Here is a 15994-nt window from a genome sequence, read left to right on the forward strand (position 1 = left end):
AGGGAGGGAGAGAGACAGAGAGGGAGGGAGGCAGACAGAGAAAGGGGGACGGAGACAGAGAAGGAGGGAGGAAGACAGAGAAGGAAGGAGGTGGAGAGAGACAGAAGGATGGAGAGATGGAGGGAGAGGGATGGAGGGAGAGACAGAGGAGGGAGGGAGACAGAGAAAAGAGAAAGAGGGAGGGAGAGATAGATTAACAGAGGGAGAAAGGGAGGGAGGGAGGGATGGAGACAGAGAACGAGGGAGGGAGACAGAGAGACAGAGAAGGCGGGGGGGAGGAGGAGGGAGACAAAGACAAAGACAGAGGAGGCAGGGAGGCAGAGAAGGAGGAAGGGAGGGAGACAGACAGATAAGGAGACAGACAGACAGACAGCCAGACAGACAGACAGAAGTGGAACGCAAAGGATATAGACTAATGTTCATATTAATGCCTGTAATATTCATGTTGACTGTCTGTGAAAGGGATGTCATGGCTACTAATGACCTGTGACCATGTTTGTAAACACCCTTTGATGTCTGTGATGAGATCTCTTTGATCTGTAATCAGTTAACGACCAGAGCACCGGCTCTTAAAATGTCACCTGTGACACACTGCAGCTATTCAGAGACACTGAGAGTGAACCCTCAAATAAAGGCTCAGACTGCAATTAGTAATGTAATATTGAAGTAAATGTTTTTGACTATGTTGTATATATTTTAGGCTGTGATGGTTTTTTGATTAGTTTTTTATTTAAATATTTGACTCTATGTCTCTCCACCATATAACGCTCTCTCTCTCCAGTCTCTCTCTCTATGTCTCTCCACCATATAACGCTCTCTCTCTCTCCAGTCTCTCTCTATGTCTCTCCACCATATAACGCTCTCTCTCTCTCCAGTCTCTCTATGTCTCTCCACCATATAAACGCTCTCTCTCTCTCCAGTCTCTCTCTGTCTCTCCACCATATAACTCTCTCTCCAGTCTCTCTCTATGTCTCTCCACCATATAATGCTCTCTCTCTCTCCAGTCTCTCTCTATGTCTCTCCACCATATAAACGCTCTCTCTCTCTCCAGTCTCTCTCTGTCTCTCCACCATATAACTCTCTCTCCAGTCTCTCTCTATGTCTCTCCACCATATAACGCTCTCTCTCTCTACAGTCTCTCTCTATGACTCTCCACCATATAACTCTCTCTCTCTTCAGTCTCTCTCTATGTCTCTCCACCATATAACGCTCTCTCTCTCTACAGTCTCTCTCTATGACTCTCCACCATATAACGCTCTCTCTCATCGGTCTCTCTCTATGTCTCTCCACCATATAACGCTACTGTGCTTTCGGGCATTTGTTGAGGCTCCTCCGCTGAGGATTTTAAAATGAATGCGCTGTCGATATCGTCTGTAACAGACGCGATGGTGGAATCTACGCGTCATAAACAACATAAACTATTGTGTTATAAACAGTAGCAGAAAATGAAAAGTTACTCCCCGTCGGGGAATCGAACCCCGGTCTTCCGCGTGACAGGCGGAGATACTGTCCACTATACTAACGAGGAGGGACACAACACAAAATGTGATCGCAGCGAACCAATCAGCGGACTACAGTATTATAATTAATGCGTGATCTAAATTTAGACTGTATGGCCTAAATTCCATAAAAATGTATCACGCCCCACAAGAGGAGAAAAGATTTTAGACCAAGTTTTCACTAATGTTGCTGATACATACAAAGCTGCTCCCCTCCCCCATCTAGGCCACTCAGACCACCTCTCTCTGTTTCTACTGCCCAAGTACTTAGCACTAATCAAACATGTGAAACCAACAGTAAGGACGGTCAAAGTGTGACTCTGCACTTCAGCAGCGTCTTGGTAACACTGACTGGAGAGTGTTGGCGACTCAAGCCGCCAGTGACTCCCACACGGATATTGACTCATATGTAGGGTTGCAAAATTCCGGGAATTTTCAAAGTTGAAAACTTGGGAATAAACTGAATATTATTAATATTGCTTGTTATAATATTGTAAGTCTATGACAGGGAACTTAGGCATAGGAGGAGATCGAAAAAGTAGCTTTACGATAAATCGCGATTTTACTATGATAAAAGTCTAGGTGGGAATGGGCGTGGCCTATATCAAGAGATTAAGTTGAATTCAGGGACGCGTTGCTATACTTTTTTTAAATGTGTGATGTACAGTCTGGAGGTAATAGGGAAAAACATTATTGTTCTGCTATAGCGCCACCTAGTGGTTTAAGTGTGTCAATTTTTTTGTCCGAGCACTTTGCAAGTATCTGGACCAGTCCTGAAAATCTTAAATGTGACTGGATGAATAGCTTAAATCCGTAAGAAGAAGGTGAAGTAGTGAGAATAGTTGAAAAAGTGGAAATCGTTTCATTAAGTATGAATTTCATTAAAAAGTTAAAAGCTGACGCTAAACTGAATTGTTGGTTTTAAAAGTTCAACCATGCCAAACGATGTAGAAAATTGTGAGTTCTGAATGTATTTATCAAGTATAGAAGACTTGCAAAAATGCTATGAAAAACATGTATTATTAAAGCTGCGAGCAGCGATGGACGGGCCCTCGCGCCTCTGCGCGCGTTGGGGTTACTGGCGGACGCCGCTCCTTGCGACCGTGCATTTGCGCGGCACTCAGACGCCGCGAATCGTCAACAATGAAAAGGGAACTCCCCACCGAGTTCAATGATACCTCACACAAGACTCTACATCATACGGTTCATTAGCTGTGAAAGGGGGCGTGGCTAAAGCATAGGGGGCGGGCCACACCATCACAGATAAAGAAGGAAGTCTCTGCTGAGTTCAATGATACCTCACACAAGGGTATACCTTAAATGGTTCAAATGTTATGAAAGGGGGCGTGGCTTATGGATAGGGGGCGGTTCAAACCATCACTGATAAAGAAGGAAGTCTCTGCTGAGTTCAATGATACCTCACACAAGACTACCTTAAACGGTTCAAATGTTATGAAAGGGGGCGTGACCTGAGTAAGTGGGCGTGGTCATATTATAGGGGGCGGCTCAGTATCACACGTAGACCACACATTCTGAGTTTCATGCAAATCGGATGATGTTTGTCATATAAGGCAGATTTCCTGTTGCCAGCGGGGGGCGCTATGACCAAAAGTCAATTTTGGCCTGTAGGTGTCCTCAGGCCTGGACCCTTGTCAATCGTGAGAAATTTCGGGCATCGCTAAACACTCAAAATGGCCGCCACGCCACGCCCACACCGTCTGACGAAAAGTTTTTCTTTTAATAACTTTTCATCGTTAAGGTGTTGGGATGGTACAGACCAAGTTTGAAGTCCATCGGATGAAATCTCAAGGAGGAGTTTGTTAAAGTATAGCACCTTGACTTTTAGGCCTACTTCCTGTTGCCACTAGGGGGCGCTATGACTTTAAGTAAATATCGGCCTTTATTTGTCCTCAGGGTTGGACTCTTATGAATCCTGAAAAGTTTCGAGGTAATCGGACAACGTACGCTTGAGTTACACCCACTTCCTGTTTCGGCAAAGACAAAGACAGAGGAGGGAGGGAGGCAGAGAAGGAGGAAGGGAGGGAGGGAGACAGACAGATAAGGAGACAGACAGACAGAAGTGGAACGCAAAGGATATAGACTAATGTTCATATTAATGCCTGTAATATTCATGTTGACTGTCTGTGAAAGGGATGTCATGGCTACTAATGACCTGTGACCATGTTTGTAAACACCCTTTGATGTCTGTGATGAGATCTCTTTGATCTGTAATCAGTTAATGACCAGAGCACCGGCTCTTAAAATGTCACCTGTGACACACTGCAGCTATTCAGAGACACTGAGAGTGAACCCTCAAATAAAGGCTCAGACTGCAATTAGTAATGTAATATTGAAGTAAATGTTTTTGACTATGTTGTATATATTTTAGGCTGTGATGGTTTTTTGATTAGTTTTTATTTAAATATTTAGGGCCCGAGCGCCGACAGCGGCGAAGGCCCTATTGAAACTGAAGGAATTATTATTTTTCTTTCTATTATTTTTCTTTCTATTATTTTCCCGTCAAATGAATTGGCTTTTTGAGGGGCTTAACATATTCAAAAACTCACCAAATTTGGCGGCCGCATCAAGTCTGGTGAAAAGTTACGTATTTTAAGGGTTTCGGGAATAGGCGCATTCATTCATTAGAGCCATACCCTAAACCCAACAGGAAGTCCACCATTTTGAATTAAATGTTTGAAATTAGTGCAATTTTGGCCATTTCTACATGTCGTACTTTAACGAACTCCTCCTAGAAATTTCATCCGATCAACTTCAAACTCGCTCTGTGCCATCTTAAGACGTTAAAGATGAAAAGTTGTTAAAAGAAAAACTTTTCGTTATAGGGCGTGGCCGTGGCGGGGCGGCCATTTTGTGCGTTTCGCCGCCGAAACAGGAAGTCGGTGTAACTCGAGTGTATGTTGTCCGATTACCTCGAAACTTTTCAGGATTCATAAGAGTCCAACCCTGAGGACAAATAAAGGCCGATATTTACTTAAAGTCATAGCGCCTTCTAGTGGCAACAGGAAGTAGACCTAAAAGTCAAGGTGCTATACTTTAACGAACTCCTCCTAGAGATTTCATCCGATGGACTTCAAACTTGGTCTGTACCATCCCAACACCTTAACGATGAAAAGTTATTAAAAGAAAAAGTTTTCGTGAGACGGTGTGGGCGTGGCGGCCATTTTGAGTGTTTAGCGATGAACAAAGAAGTTGTTGTAACTTGAGTGTACGTTGTCGTATCTGCCCGAAATTTCTCACAATTGACAAGGGTCCAGGCCTGAGGACACCTACAGGCCAAAATTGACTTTTGGTCATAGCGCCCCCCGCTTGCAAGAGGAAATGCGCCTTATATGACAAACATCATCCGATTTGCATGAAACTCAGAATGTGTGGTCTACATGTGATACTGAGCCGCCCCCTATAATATGGCCACGCCCACTTACTCAGGCCACGCCCCCTTTCATAACATTTGAACCGTTTAAGGTAGAGTCTTGTGTGAGGGGTCATTGAACTCAGCAGAGACTTCGTTTTTAATTGGTCATGGTTTGACCCGCCACCTATGCTTAAGCCCCGCCCCCTTTCATACCATTTGAACTTTTTAAGGTATACCCTTGTGTGAGGTATCATTGAACTCAGCATAGACTTCTTTTTAAACTTAGCACCGACTTCCCTTTTAATTGGTGATGGTTTGACCCGCCCCCTAAGCTTTAGCCACGCCCCCTTTCATAACATTTGAACCGTTTAAGGTTGACCCTTGTGTGGTGTCATTGAACTCAGCCAGAGACTATTTAGAAGAGACATGCCACTTCCTCAATCCTCAATACAACTATATAAGGAAAACCCGTAACGGCAAAGATGGCGGTTGTATGCACATGTCCCGCCCCTCCCGCTGGAAAGCCAATCATCTGCTTTTTAACAGTGAAGCCGGGAAACATTTAAGCCCATCGTCTGGTTCCACTGACGCATGCGCACAGTTGAGGTTTTGCGACAGCGGAGACGATTTGGCCACAGCGAGTTGTGGCGTGTCACGCCGCCTTCACACTGGCAGTTGAAATCATCTCCGATACGGCTTCGAAACGGCCGGAAGTCATACATTTCCTGTGGAGATTCGCAGACCGCATGTGAATGGATCCGAACCGGGTCCGAACGTGTGCAGTGCGAAAACAAATCGTGTCAGTTGGTCATCCGGATGCGTTCAAAAAGTTTAACTCTTGCGAAAAGCTACGGACGGTTCCTATCCGACGGAAGGTAGCGTTGCTATGGTACTGATAAACAAACCTGCTAATGCTAATTGGTTAGCTAGCAACAGACGTCTAACTATTGACATTATACCTCTATATATCACATTTAACCGACGTGACATGTCATCGTCCTGGGCAACTTTACTCCACGCAGCAGCCTTTCTATTTATAGCTGTATAAGAGAGGTCAGAGAGAATCGGACATTCAGACACTTATCAGTCCTTCTAGTTGTTCTGACATTTTTGTAAATCGCTTCCGAAGCTCTTCAACGGTGTAGTACGACGTCCGCTGGGGGCGTCTTACGGAGCTGATTTCAACTGCCAGTGTGAAGGCGGGTGTGTGCAAGATCAGATGGAAGATGATGATAACAACGCCAAGGCACCGGACTACCAGTGTAGTTAAAACACAACACCGGCATTCTGGATAGAGACGTAAATAAAGTTGGTGTCGTGAACCCTTGCGCATGCGTAGTAACAGTATAACCTGTGGGGAAAAAAAAGCGTTTTAAACGTTATTTTGAGGCAAAGTCATCAAACTTTTTCAGCGATTTTTATCATATTCTACTTCTGTTTCTATACATGTAGTTTTTATGTCCCGATGACCAGTAAAAGTGCAGTTTTGACTCTCTGCCCATTCATTTAGAGAGGAGCCTGGTCTTGTTAGTCCGAAATAGCTGCCCGGAGGCGTTGCCAAGATGGCGGCCGAGTGGCATGACTTGCCTAAAAGGACTTTGACTCAGCACAGACTTCCTTCTTCATCGGTGATGGTTTGACCCGCCCCCTAAGCTTAAGCCACGCCCCCTTTTATAAGTAATGACCCGTTTGATGTAGACCCTTGTGTGAGATATCATTGAAGTCAGCACAGACTTCCTTCTTCATCGGTGATGGTTTGACCCGCCCCCTATGCTTAAGCCCCGCCCTCTTTCATACAATTTTAACCCTTTAAGGTATACCCTTGTGTGAGGTATCATTGAACTCAGCAGAGAGTTCCTTTTTAATTGGTGATGGTTTTGCCCGCCCCCTGTGCGTAAGCCACGCCCCCTTTTATAACTAATGACCCGATTGATGTAAACCCTTGTGTGAGGTATCATTGAACTCAGCAGAGACTTCCTTCTTCATTGGTGATGGTTTGGCCCGCCTAGAGGTGAAATTCTTGGACCGGCGCAAGACGGACGAAAGCGAAAGCATTTGCCAAGAATGTTTTCATTAAACACACAAGACAGGTAGAGTCTTGTGTGAGGTATCATTGTACTCGGCGGGAAGTTCCCTTTTCATTGTTGACGATTCGCGGTGTCTGAGTGCCGCACAAATGCGCAGTCGCAAGGAGCGGCGTCCGCCGGTAACCCCGACACGCGCAGAGGCGCGAGGGCCCGTCCATCGCTGCTCGCAGCTTTAATTGATTAGTGTAATCTTGCATGTATTTCTTAGTACTATTGACAGTTATTTGTAATATAATGTTTTAATATAGTGTGCACCTGCCCGGGGACTGCAGATGGAAACTAGCATTAGCTATAGAAATAGAATAGAATATAGAAATAATAATGTTCATTGAGGTTTACAGTTTCTTAATCATTAACAAATACTTAAAATATACAATGTTAAGATTTGGGCAACAATAAACATAAGTTATAGCATAATTAATAATCAGTAACATGATTAATTAACCTTTTTTATGTTAGTTGACAGTTAAAGGTCCAATGTGTAAGAATGTCTCCCATCTAGCCTTGAGATCATATATCGCAATCAACTCTCTCGCACCACGCAGTTCAAAGTACGTATTAGAGCTACATTAGCCTTAACACTTCAAAACCCGGTCTCTTTCTCTTTTCAATATCCTTTTTCTTTTTCTGGTCATAGAAGCAGACTCCTGTTCCTCAAATTTGGCCGTGAAGCTACAATTATCTAGCCTGACGTGGTCATACTCAGATTCTAGTCAGAATGTGAGTCTGAAACCGATCCATTGGGCTGTGATTATGGGGCGTGTTCCAACCGAACCAGGAAAAAAAATGCAGTCTCTCTCTATGTCTCTCCACCATATAACGCTCTCTCTCTACAGTCTCTCTCTATGTCTCTCCACCATATAACGCTCTCTCTCTACAGTCTCTCTCTATGTCTCTCCACCATATAACGCTCTCTCTCTCTCTCTCCAGTCTCTCTCTATGTCTCTCCACCATATAACTCTCTCTCTCTCCAGTCTCTCTCTATGTCTCTCCACCATATAACTCTCTCTCTCTCCAGTCTCTCTCTATGACTCTCCACCATATAACGCTCTCTCTCATCGGTCTCTCTCTATCTCTCTCCACCATATAACGCTACTGTGCTTTCGGGCAGTTGTTGAGGCTCCTCCGCTAAGGATTTTAAAATGAATGCGCTGTCGATATCGTCTGTAACAGACGCGATGGTGGAATCTACGCATCATAAACAACATAAACTATTGTGTTATAAACACTAGCACAGAAAATGAAAAGTTACTCCCCGTCGGGGAATCGAACCCCGGTCTTCCGCGTGACAGGCGGAGATACTGTCCACTATACTAACGAGGAGGTCCGCTTTGTTAATCAATCAATCAATCAAAGCTTTTATTACGGACACACACGGTCCAGAAAACAGACAGTAAGACAAGTTAGTGTATTCTGATACTTAAGTTAGGCTGTGGTAGAAGCCTTCAAAGTTTGCCCACTTGGCATATTTTGTAAGGCATAACTGTCATGCTGTTATAGTGTAAAACGTAATTTATCAGGCCAGAGCATTAATGTAAAGTCATATTTGTCTACTCTATAAAAGGAGACCTTCTTCACTGCAGCCAGTGTCAAGTTATGGTCATTCTGACAAACCGAGGTTAACAAAGACCAATACACGTTAAAGTAAAAAAAACTTGAGCTGGACACTGAAATTAGTGTAAAAACACCAGCTAGTGTGAAGCTAACGTTAGTTAATGCTAACTTTAGTGCTAGCGATGCTTGATTGCCAGCTTTGTCCAGCTGTCCACCTATTTTCCTTTTATGTGTTAATCACAAAAAAAATGCCACTGAGGGGATAACGTCGCAAAGTATCTATTCAAAAATGCTAATATCTTTCACATGTCCTACCTGTGGGCTGGTGCCAGTGAATACTGTGGTGCTATAAGTCATACATGGAAGTGGGAGAAGTCATTGTTCCTGCTGAACTGCACAATCTGGCACAGTTTATTGCTCTTATAATGTAATTGGTACCATTTGTTGTCCAAAACATTTTTTTAAATGGAACTTTGTCATCAGTTTAAGTAAAAATCACATGTATATAGTGGATAGAAAGCATTCAGTCATAGTTCTCACAGTAACACCATTTCCTGAAGTCAACATGACAGAGGAGTCTTCTGCCTTCTTTGATAGGCTGTCACTCATAATGCCACGCCCCTCTGAGTTGAAACCACGCCCCCCACGCCAAATCAGGGCCAAAAGTCTCAAACCGAAAAAAAAATATCTGAAAGTGAAAAACAGATCTGAAACCGAAAAAAAAGATTTGAAGCCGTAAAAAAAAGATTTGAAGGCGTAAAAAAAATAACTTTTGAATCTGAAAACATGAAATGTGGAACTGAAAACAAATATAAAAGTGAAAAATGAAAATGTATAATCTATTCAAAATAATTCCAGAATTGAATCTATATTTTATTCAAACTGAAAGAAAAATTGGTACACTTATTTTTAGTTCAAATACATGGTTTTATTTTTTCCAAGTTTTGACCAAAACTTAAATTTTCAATTTCAAGCTTTATTTTTTAAACTATATATATTTTTTTTCGAATGAACAAAACATTTGGCCCCGATTTAGCTCCATAAGCACTTTGCAAGTATCTGGACCAGTCCTGAAAATCTTAAATAGCTTAAATCCGTAAGAAGAAGGTGAAGTAGTGAGAATAGTTGAAAAAGTGGAAATCGTTTCATTAAGTATGAATTTCATTAAAAAGTTAAAAGCTGACGCTAAACTGAATTGTTGGTTTTAAAAGTTCAACCATGCCAAACGATGTAGAACATTGTGAGTTCTGAATTTATTTATCAAGTATAGAAGACTTGCAAAAATGCTATGAAAAACATGTATTAAAATGCAGAAATGAAAAAAAAAATGTTTAAAAAATCTCAAATGGATTGCACTGCACTGCTGAAAAACTTGGAATTTGAAATGTAAAAGTGTCAGTTGGAAGCTCAACTGCATCACCTTAATAAGCTAACAGCGGAAAAACATTTCAATAAAAGCTGGAAGCTAAAAAGTAATACTGTCAAAAGTGGAAGTTCAAATAAATTGACTGAAAAGGCTGAAAGTTTAAATACTTTGTATTATCATCAGCCATATCCATTGCTTAGAACAAACAAGCATTACCCTAAAGAGCTGAGAGGTGGATATATTGCCTGAAAAGAAACGGGCTATATACATGTATGAAACCACAAATGACCCTGGAGGGAGTGAGGGAGGGAGGGAGGGAGAGACAGAAGGAAGAAGGGAGAGAGGGAGTGAGAGAGAGGGAGGGAGGGAGAAAGAGAGAGAGAGAAGGTGTGATAGAGAGAGTGAGAAGGAGGGAGGGAGGCAGACAGAGAAAGGGGGACGGAGACAGAGAAGGAGGGAGGAAGACAAAGAAGGAAGGAGGTGGAGAGAGACAGAAGGATGGAGAGATGGAGGGAGAAGGATGGAGGGAGAGACAGAGGAGGGAGGGAGACAGAGAAAAGAGAAGGAGGGAGGGAGAGATAGATTAAGAGAGGGAGAGAGGGAGGGAGGGATGGAGACAGAGACAGAGAACGAGGGAGGGAGACAGAGAGACAGAGAAGGAGGGAGGGAGGAGGAGGGAGACAAAGACAAAGACAGAGGAGGCAGGGAGGCAGAGAAGGAAGAAGGGAGGGAGACACAGACAGATAAGGAGACAGACAGACAGACAGACAGAAGTGGAACGCAAAGGATATAGACTAATGTTCATATTAATGCCTGTAATATTCATGTTGACTGTCTGTGAAAGGGATGTCATGGCTACTAATGACCTGTGACCATGTTTGTAAACACCCTTTGATGTCTGTGATGAGATCTCTTTGATCTGTAATCAGTTAATGACCAGAGCACCGGCTCTTAAAATGTCACCTGTGACACACTGCAGCTATTCAGAGACACTGAGAGTGAACCCTCAAATAAAGGCTCTGCAGATGGAAACTAGCATTAGCTATAGAAATAGAATAGAATATAGAAATAATAATGTTCATTGAGGTTTACAAACAGTTTCTTAATCATTAACAAATACTTAAAATATATACAATGTTAAGATTTGGGCAACAATAAACATAAGTTATAGCATAATTAATAATCAGTAACATGATTAATTAACCTTTTTTATGTTAGTTGACAGTTAAAGGTCCAATGTGTAAGAATGTCTCCCATCTAGCCTTGAGATCATATATCGCAATCAACTCTCTCGCACCACGCAGTTCAAAGTACGTATTAGAGCTACATTAGCCTTAACACTTCAAAACCCGGTCTCTTTCTCTTTTCAATATCCTTTTTCTTTTTCTGGTCATAGAAGCAGACTCCTGTTCCTCAAATTTGGCCGTGAATCTAGCCTGACGTGGTCATACTCAGATTCTAGTCAGAATGTGAGTCTGAAACCGATCCATTGGGCTGTGATTATGGGGCGTGTTCCAACCGAACCAGGAAAAAAAAATGCCTCTGCATTCATTGGATAGACCTCCAACCAATCAGAGCAACGGAACTCAACATTGTGTATCGTCTCCATAGCAACCACTCTTTGCACAATGCATTCGTTCTAACTTCCAACTTTTAGACTTTTTTTAAGCTGGATATATCATTTGTTTCTTGTAAATATAAATGTGGATAACATTAGTGATAGTGACATGCTCGCTACAGTCGCATTTCTAGAGATGGATCGACGCTCTCTCTCTCCAGTCTCTCTCTATCTCTCTCCACCATATAACTCTCTCTCTCTCCAGTCTCTCTCTATGTCTCTCCACCATATAACTCTCTCTCTATCCAATCTCTCTCTATGTCTCTCCACCATATAACGCTCTCTCTCTCCAGTCTCTCTCTATGTCTCTCCACCATATAACGCTCTCTCTCTCCAGTCTCTCTCTATGTCTCTCCACCATATAACGCTCTCTCTCTCATCAGTCTCTCTCTATGTCTCTCCACCATATAACGCTCTCTCTCTCCAATCTCTCTCTAAGTCTCTCCACCATATACCGCTCTCTCTCTCCAGTCTCTCTCTATGTCTCTCCACCATATAACTCTCTCTCTCTCCAGTCTCTCTCTATGTCTCTCCACCATATAACGCTCTCTCTCTTCAGTCTCTCTCTATGTCTCTCCACCATATAACTCTCTCTCTCTCCAGTCTCTCTCTGTCTCTCCACCATATAACTCTCTCTCTCTCCAGTCTCTCTCTAAGTCTCTCTCTGTCTCTCCACCATATAACTCTCTCTCTCTCCAGTCTCTCTCTATGTCTCTCCACCATATAACGCTCTCTCTCTCCAATCTCTCTCTATGTCTCTCCACCATATAACGCTCTGTCTCTCATCAGTCTATCTCTATGTCTCTCCACCATATAACGCTACTGTGCATTCGGGCAGTTGTTGAGGCTCCTCCGCTGAGGATTTTAAAATGAATGCGCTGTCGATATCGTCTGCAACAGACGCGATGGTGGAATCTACGCATCGCAACAAATTCAACCCGCGGTTGATCATCTGTCCGACAATCTGATTGGTCCGAACAGATCCTGTTCGGGCAATAATTGCTTCTCAACGGAGCGACTCCAGACCGAACTTCCCTACCTCAAATTTTGTGGGCGGGGCTAAGTTTGGCTGGCATCCAGGCTAACAATTAGCAGCACCTGTGAGTTTATCATGTGACAGAGAAAACGCAAAAGGCGGAGCAGTATGTCCTGTATGTCCCTTACCGGCTAACGTATTTCAAGATGGCGCATGAATATGGAGCGTCAACCCCAGTTCATGTGAATGCAAATGTAAAATGTCAAGCCAAAAGGAATACTTGGACTTGATGGTGGTGGTAAATATTCATGAAAAAGGAACACAGGCAACACAGATTTTGATAATGAACAACTAAAGATGTTAACTATTAACTAGAGTTTAATTAACTATAAATTTAGCATTTATTAGGGATGGTTGTTGTATTGTTACCATCTCTTTTTGTGTCTATTAAAGTGCACTAAAAACATAAACTATTGTGTTATAAACACTAGCACAGAAAATGAAAAGTTACTCCCCGTCGGGGAATCGAACCCCGGTCTTCCGCGTGACAGGCGGAGAAACTGTCCACTATACTAACGAGGAGGGACGTGACACAAAATGTGATCGCAGCGAACGAGTCAGTGAACTACATTATTATAGTTTAGTATATAGTAAGTTTTCACTAATGTAGCTGAAACATACAAAGCTGCTCCCCTCCCCCATCTAGGCCACTCAGACCACCTATCTCTGTTTCTACTGCCCAAGTACTTAGCACTAATCAAACATGTGAAACCAACAGTAAGGACGGTCAAAGTGTGACTCTGCACTTCAGCAGCATCTTGGTAACACTGACTGGAGAGTATTGGTGACTCAGGCCACCAGTGACTCCCACACGGATATTGACTCATGTGTAGGGTTGCAAAATTCCGGGAATTTTCAAAGTTGAAAACTTTCCATGGGAATAAACTGAATATTATTAATATTGCTTGTTATAATAATGTTAGTCTATGACAGGGAACTTAGATGTACTTGAAAAAAAAAACCTAATCCCCAGCCCACCGAACTGCAACCCCTCCCCACCCCGCGTCCCATTTACAAGTTGGAGAGAATCGATAAGAACCGGAATTGAAAGGAAGAATCTGAATTGGAATCAGAATCGTTAAAATCCAAACGATGAAAGAAAGAAAGAAAGAAAGAAAGATATGAATGTCGATACTTTTATGGTACCGAAAAAGAAAAGTATCTTTCAGTGCCAAATTTCGGTTCCAAAAGCGTCTGAACACGTAAGCGTAATCTTATCTGTCCTCTCTGCATACTCACAGAGTGTAGAGCTCCGACCGACACACACACACACACACACAGAGACAGAGGTGCGGATGGAGTAAACTACGTCGTCGGCTCTGTAGTTCCGTTGAAGTTACAGAGAGTCACGGCAATCCCGATAAAGTGGTTTCAAGTGTGGTTACAGTTTTTCAAAACTTCACGCAAACAGCGCTGTGATATTAATGGCGAGCCGAAAGCGGTCGTGGTGCTGTTGACGTTACACTTCCTCTTAGACAAGCAAGCACAACGGTGGTTTCTCTGCCCTGATGACTGACTGACAGGCTGAGCTTGTAAGGCAAGGCACTTTTTAATAATAATAATAGTTATACTAATACTATTAATAATTACTCTTAGTGAAAAGTGTTACCAGAATTTTTACATTTTGATAACTGTTTTGATTCGCAATTAAGTTGGAAAATAAAAATGTTGTGTTTAATGGATGTTTGTTGATACTGAAATGGATTTTAAAACATACGGCATCTAAAAGAGTATCATTAGGAACCGGCATCGAAACTGAGGTATCAAAATTGGCACCGGATCGAAAGATTTTGAACGATGCCCAGCTCTATTTATAATGTGTGGTCTACTTGTGATACTGAGCTGATCCCTATACTTTAACCACGCCCATGTACTCAGGCACGCCCCATTTGTATGGCTTTTGAACCATTTAAGGTAGTCTTGTGAGAGGTATCATTGAACTCAGCAGAGTTACTTTTTGATTGGTGATGGTTTGACCTGTTCCCTATGCTTTAGCCACGCCCCTTTTTATAACTCATGACCTTTGATGTACACTATTATATAATTTTGCCGTTTGCATAAACTATCGTTTTATAAATCAAAATGTCCTGAAAATGAAAAAGTTACTCCCCGTCGGGGAATCGAACCCCGGTCTTCCGCGTGACAGGCGGAGATACTGTCCACTATACTAACGAGGAAGGACATGACAACATCTGTGATCGCAGCGAACGAATCAGTGGACTAAGAGTATTCTTAGTAATGTAATTCTTAGTAAGTTCCCTTTCCCGAGCAACATTAACCAGCTCCGACTGGGGGATCCCGAGGCGTTCCCAGGCCAGGTTGGAGATATAATCCCTCCACCTAGTCCTGGGTCTTCCCCGAGGCCTCCTCCCAGATGAACGTGCCTGGATCACCTCCCTAGGGAGGCGCCCAGGGGGCATCCTTACCAGATGCCCGAACCACCTCAACTGGCTCCTTTCGACCCGAAGGAGCAGCGGCTCTACTCCGAGCTCCTCACGGATGACTGAGCTTCTCACCCTATCTCTAAGGGAGACGCCAGCCACCCTCCTGAGGAAACCCATTTCTGCCGCTTGTACCCTGAATCTCGTTCTTTCGGTCATGACCCAGCCTTCATGACCATAGGTGAGGGTAGGAACAAAAACTGACCGGTAGATCGAGAGCTTTGCCTTCTGGCTCAGCTATCTTTTCATCACAACGGTGCGATAGATTGAATGTAATACCGCACCCACTGCGCCGATTCTCCAACCAATCTCCCGCTCCATTGTCCCCTCACTTGCGAACAAAACCCCAAGGTACTTGAACTCCTTCACTTGGGGTAAGGACTCATTCCCTACCTGGAGAAGGCATTCCATCGGTTTCCTGCTGAGAACCATGGCCTCTGATTTAGAGGTGCTGACCCTCATCCCAACCGCTTCACACTCGGTTGCGAACCGATCCAGTGAGTGCTGAAGGTCCCAGGCCGATGATGCCATCAGGACCACATCATCTGCAAAGAGCAGCGATGAGATCCCCAGCCCACCGAACTGCAACCCCTCCCCACCCCGACTACGCCTCGATATCCTGTCCATAAATATTATAAACAGGATTGGTGACAAAGCGCAGCCCTGGCGGAGGCCAACCCTCACCTGAAACGAGTCCGACTTACTGCCGAGAACCTGGACACAGCTCTCGCTTTGGTCGTACAGAGATTGGATGGCCCTGAGTAGAGACCCCCTCACCCCATACTCCCGCAGCACCTCCCACAGTATCTCCTGGGGGACCCGGTCATACGCCTTCTCCAAATCCACAAAACACATGTAGACCGGTTGGGCATACTCCCAGGCTCCCTCCAGGATCCTTGCAAGAGTGAAGAGCTGGTCCGTTGTTCCACGACCAGGACGGAATCCGCATTGTTTCTCCTCAACCCGAGGTTCGACTATCGGCCGAACCCTCCTTTCCATCACCTTGGAGTAGACTTTACC

General features: G+C 43.6%; 1 long non-coding RNA gene and 4 other non-coding genes across 5 annotated transcripts in view; all 5 read right to left on the bottom strand.

Annotated features, from left to right (window-relative positions):
• The window catches only part of LOC114566883 (uncharacterized), a 64083-nt gene that overhangs the window by 29989 nt on the left and 18100 nt on the right, over positions 1–15994 (bottom strand). The window lies entirely within an intron of this gene.
• On the bottom strand, positions 1457–1528 carry trnad-guc (transfer RNA aspartic acid (anticodon GUC)). Its single transcript has one exon. It is a non-coding gene; the product is annotated as a tRNA-Asp (tRNA).
• On the bottom strand, positions 8211–8282 carry trnad-guc (transfer RNA aspartic acid (anticodon GUC)). The gene has a single exon. It is a non-coding gene; the product is annotated as a tRNA-Asp (tRNA).
• On the bottom strand, positions 12984–13055 carry trnad-guc (transfer RNA aspartic acid (anticodon GUC)). The gene has a single exon. It is a non-coding gene; the product is annotated as a tRNA-Asp (tRNA).
• On the bottom strand, positions 14639–14710 carry trnad-guc (transfer RNA aspartic acid (anticodon GUC)). The gene has a single exon. It is a non-coding gene; the product is annotated as a tRNA-Asp (tRNA).

Source organism: Perca flavescens, chromosome 13, assembly GCF_004354835.1.
Source record: "Perca flavescens isolate YP-PL-M2 chromosome 13, PFLA_1.0, whole genome shotgun sequence".
Classification (NCBI taxonomy): domain Eukaryota; kingdom Metazoa; phylum Chordata; class Actinopteri; order Perciformes; family Percidae; genus Perca; species Perca flavescens.